Here is a 5,433-nt window from a genome sequence, read left to right on the forward strand (position 1 = left end):
TCCTAAATCCCTTTTCAGCTGAAGAATTCTTTAAATGTTAATATTGTTTAAGCTTCAAGTCAAATATAGGCTTAATATCTGTAGCACAGCTACAGCAAAGCAAATTTAAATACAAAAGTTTAAAAAAAAAGTGGTTAAAACATTATTTACATTATTTAAAGCTTTTCATAGCATGAATTGATAATAGAAAAGCTGAATTAAGCTTTTATGAGAAATTACCGAAAATTTTCCCTAATTTTAAAGTTCCTCGATTTTTACATTAAAATTTGTTTAATACTTTGATATAGAACAACTTCCATAAAAAGAATTATCAAACTTGCGAAATGGAAGTTTAAAATCAAAGCTCAGAAAGACAAATGAATATTCCACTATGTATAAAAATTTGCCATACTTTTAAAATTGGACATTGGTACATTTACAGAAGTTAGTACAGTGGACACGACTGATCAAATTTCCATTTCTTGCCCTTTTTTTTTTTTAAGCTGCTGTATTTTAACATTCCATCAGTGCTTTCGGTGCATAGGAGATATTTCTCAGTGTTCCAGTTAAAAGTATGGGCAAGCTGTGACCTTGTGTAAGATTACAGAGAATCAGTAATTCATCTCATTCAGTTTACATGTCTACATTTGTATTAGTCTCTAATTAAACTTGTTTGACCTTCTGGCAAGTGGAAAGAAATGGATATTTCTAAAATGCAATTAATCTTGCCCGAAAATAGATCCTTAAAACAGTTCAGATAAATTAGTCATTAGAAATGCCTGATTATCTCTGTTAACTATGAAAGGACTTTAGTAGACCAGCTCAAACACAAATGTCTGTGTGACAGACCTCCAACGTTATGAGAAATTAATCTTATGCTACATTTCCCGTTTCTTTGAAAGAGGAATAAAAGAGTCCACTAAGGTGATTTTACCACCCTCTAGGAATTCATCCATTTCCTTTTCCAAATTTAAAAATTGTTGTTCCTTTTAAGAAAGGTATCAAACCAGTAAGAACAACAACAACCCATAATAAGAAAGTAAAAGTAATACATATATTGATATAAATACTTTTCCAAATTCAGTACTTATAATGCTTCTTCAGCTTTTCCTCAAGGATTTTTTTCCTCTGATTCAGTCACCTTTGGTGAGTGAAAACTGTGCTGCTGATATACCAATAACAGGAATGCCTTGACAAACCAATTTATTTTGAAACATTTAGATTTAGTTTTACCACAATACAAGCAACAGACAGCTTTGCCTGAAGTAGAAACATTTTAATTTGTCTTGAGATAGTTTTGTAGGTAAATGGATCAGTAAAGATTAATATCTGAACATACACTGACACTAATCTGTAACTGTCCTCATGTAAAAATAACAACCATGCTGCTGCAGAGATTAAAGGTGATCCTGTATTAAAGGCCTCCACTGTCTCAGATCTGCTATGTGATTTTAGGTCATTCAAATAAGCTTTCCATGCCTCAGTTTCCCCATCTGTCAAATTAATATGTCTGCTACTTCATAGAGGTGTGGCAACATTAATCAATATTTGTAAGGTACTCAAATACTATACAAGCCATAAATAAAATGCACTGTCTTCTAGTTAAACATTGTGATGTTCACAAACTGACATTTGTAATGAAAAATGCATTCACAGAAAAAAGAGCCAGTACCAGTGAATGATGTCTTTATAAGCTCACTGTGAAAAACCCTCTGTGCTATTATACAAAAATAATACAAGCACACTGCTATGAACAGAAGTCATGGCTATAAACATAAATAATACAAATCAAAAGCATATTTAAGGTATAGAGAACATTAACAGAATGAGATATGATCCACTACCTGTGTGAAAATATTTTTTTAATGGAAGGGAAATTATCCTGTAAAGAACAGTAAGTGGAGCATCCTCAAGTTGTCCTGCTTATGTCTACAATGAAAGAGTGAATGTCTAAATAAAATAATTATACTCAGTGTAACCATAGCAGGATTCAGATTATACCCACTTTTTTCTCTTTCTGTGTGTCATATATGTAACATAACCTATTTTGAAACTAATGAGGCAGGTTGTGGGCATGGAGGATGTGATGGTCACAGGAGCAGTCTCCAGCCTTTCAGCAATTTCTTTCCCCAGTCTCCTGGTCAGAGACTCCTAGGTCTATTTGGGTAATTTGCTTGCAGAGACCATATTGTCCCAGTGTCTGTGCAGCACCAAGAACCACAAAGCTTTCCATGATGAGTGTGGAGGAGTCCAATTATTGTATTATCTGCATAATATCTAATCATTAGTGACTAGCAGCAGGACAAGCTTAAGATACAACACTACAGTGCAGTAAACTCATTCACTGAAAATTTCAGTTAATTCCTTGACACAACCATGCTTTTTCTATTCTGAGTACTCAGCTCCAGTGAGAGAGAAATCATCCCTGAATAATCAGAAATTCCATCCCTCTCATAATGTCCACAATAAAACAGAGTAACATTTGCACAATAAATTGGGTAAAGCAAGAGCAAGCCATCACAGCCAATTATTTTAAAATGATATGTAAGAATGAAAAATGAAAGAATATGTAATCTTTGCAAAGGCATGTTTATTTTATCCATTCACTCTTCATTGTAGTGTATCTTTACTAAGACATAAATCATGCAACCAGGCAAAGAGATGAATGTGATGACTCACTTTAAAAAGGTGATTGCTGAGCAGCCTGTAAAAACATGTGGACTAGATATTCAAATTTCATATTTAATACAACAAAGAGCATAATCCTGGACAGATTACTAGGCTGGATTATAAGCATTGAACTTGGACACATACTGTATTTAAATACTTATTGTTGTGTGATAAAGTACTTGCAGGTTAGGAAATGCCATAACTTAGTTTGCAGTTACAACTTCAACTCCTGCTTCTTTGTACTTGATAAGTCAGAACATCTCATGGGAAAATTCACGTCATCATGTACCTGAAACATCTTGAATTTACACAGTGGGAATCCCTAAACCAATTACTGTTGATAAATTCATTCAGATTGTTGATGCACATTACACAACTTGCAAACAATGCTTTGGAAATGGATTTCACTTTCTGCTGGCTTTTCCCTCTTTTTTTAGAGGGCAGGTCACCTCTGTGAATACTTTAAAAACATTAATTCATGCATTTTCAGAGACACTTTGGATGATGGATGATGTGTAATTTTATACATGAGTGTAAAGAGAGCAAAGTCAGTAATGTCAACCTATTCTGAAAGTCCAAGGTGAGCTTTGATTTTTTTCCAGTGTTAACACTTTGTGTGTTCTGGGTTTCCACTGACTTCACTTGTGACATTTCCAAATTGTACCTTCCACCACTTTTCCAGCTTTTATTAGAATAACTGGCCCAGGATCATACAGGAAGACAGAATTTCAGTCCTACTGGGCAGGGGCTGTGCAGCTGCCTGAACCCTTTATTTTTCTGAGGCATATTTCTGCCTCATTTACTGCACATTCAGTTTACATATTCTGAAAAGAAATTATCTGGGAATATCAGAGACAAATTAATTCCATGAGGAGCAAGTTTCATGCACTGTAGGAAGCAGGGATCTTGTAGAAAAAGTACAATGTAACCTCCTATTTGCAAAAGTTCTCCAAACAGGTTGCACACACAGCACTTTCTAAACAAGAAATTTGCAACTTTAACATGTCTCAAAAACTGGGCTTCAAGTGTTGGTTTTTATTTTGCTTTAATATGAGTATAGCTTCTCAATTACCTAAAGGAAAAAAAAAAAAAAAAAAAAAAGAGAGAGAGAGAGAGAAGGATAGATATGTGCTACCTTCTTTGCCCTGCCTCTGCAGAAATTTCGTCACGTGTAGATACAGTTATACCCACATAGGATCTGAACAATACTGGGCCATTCAGAATGACAACACAAGGAAACTGCCCAGAAACATGTTGCTGTCCTCTACACAAAGAAATCAGGAGAGGTCACATACCTTCTCATGGATATCAAAGCTATTTGGTGATAGCAGATACACACATTGACGCCAAGAATTATGGACTAATGCTAAGATCCCTGAGGGCTTTCTCCTTCTTCCTTTGCCTTTCAGCTTTTGGTTTTTTGTCCTGCTAACCCACATTGTCTTTGTCTTCTTTAATATGCAGCTGCCCAGCAGACCTGTGCACCAGTCAGTCTGAATCTGCAAGCTCTCCACTTGATAGTGTTTGAACAAGGAAAGCCTGAGACATGACACACAGTCTCAGTTATAGCACCACAGTGACTTTCAGTTCCATGACAGAAATGCTGGGCATTCTGCTGAGCTCTGGAGTCCTCATACTAACCCAGAGGGTGGCAGGGAGAGAGAAAAAGCTGTAGGGATCCAATGACCCCACTTCCTACAAGGCACAGCAGAGTCAGAGTGTCATTAAGATATAGGAGCATGTAATGGAGAATGCTACATATAGATTCAAGATTTCCAAAAATTATATGCCATACCCAATTTCCATCAAGAAGTCAAAACAATAAAATTGGATTACTTATAGTTAAGAAAAATCTATTAGTATTTACTGAACACATAGTATTTTTTTTTTTTCCCAGACTTACTTGGCCAAAATTTGACAGCGGTCCTAAAAATACCAAATTTACATCATTAATATCAGAGAGGTTCTGCTGCCAAATTCCAAGTCTCTGCTCCAAAATGTGACAATAATAGACCTGATCATTCTAAAGTCTCAGTACCAGGGAAACTGAATGTGACAAACATAATCTCTTCACAAGGTGTCCCAATATGATCACAGAAACTCTAAGCTTCTGAGTGTGACCTCCATCTTGGGAAACTTATTGGCAGAAACTGTTACAGATGTAATGTTGAAAATGGACAAATATAGTTACCTGGAGAGAAATCACCATCATTTCTGTAAGTGCACAATGAGAAGATAAAGTGCAATTGCATGTATATAACAATGGGTTCTAAGTTACCATAATTCCTCTTGCTCCTCCTGGGGAAAAAAAAAAAAAAAGCTGTTATTGTAGTAAGTTCTACAAAGGGAAATAACTCTTAGTATTAAGTGAATAATGTTAAAATCTATTGGATTATTGAAATAAAAATCAGCAGAGGATAATAAGCAAAGAAAAATAAAATTCAGAAGAAAACATCGTTGTCCTGCTGTATGCATGGATAGTATGCTCACACCTTGACTACTACATCTACCTCTGGCAGTCCTACCTCAGAAAGAATAAAAATACAGAAAAGGAGCAGAGAAAGATGACAAAGATGGCAAGAGGCATGGAATTGCTTCACTTGAGTCAAGAAATTGATTGTATTTTTCTCCAAAACACAACAGAATCCTTCTTATCTGACAGATACAGTAAAGCCATAGAATTAGGAGTGATGGCAGAATGTGAATTAAAAATCATCAGTTTCTAAAGTCAGGGCAGATTAGAAAATCAATCAGCCATTTACAAATTTAGTCCAAGCAGAAATA

At 35.3% G+C, this 5,433-nt stretch overlaps 1 long non-coding RNA gene across 1 annotated transcript; it reads right to left on the reverse strand.

The window, feature by feature from the left end:
* Window positions 1-3,098: 3,098 nt before the first annotated feature.
* Window positions 3,099-5,183, reverse strand: LOC136359080 (uncharacterized). Its single transcript, XR_010743222.1, has 3 exons — window positions 4,841-5,183; window positions 3,945-4,344; window positions 3,099-3,109 (listed from the first exon to the last, which is right to left on the reverse strand). It is a non-coding gene; the product is annotated as an uncharacterized lncRNA (long non-coding RNA).
* Window positions 5,184-5,433: the final 250 nt, after the last annotated feature.

This window comes from Sylvia atricapilla, chromosome 1, assembly GCF_009819655.1.
Source record: "Sylvia atricapilla isolate bSylAtr1 chromosome 1, bSylAtr1.pri, whole genome shotgun sequence".
Lineage (NCBI taxonomy): Eukaryota > Metazoa > Chordata > Aves > Passeriformes > Sylviidae > Sylvia > Sylvia atricapilla.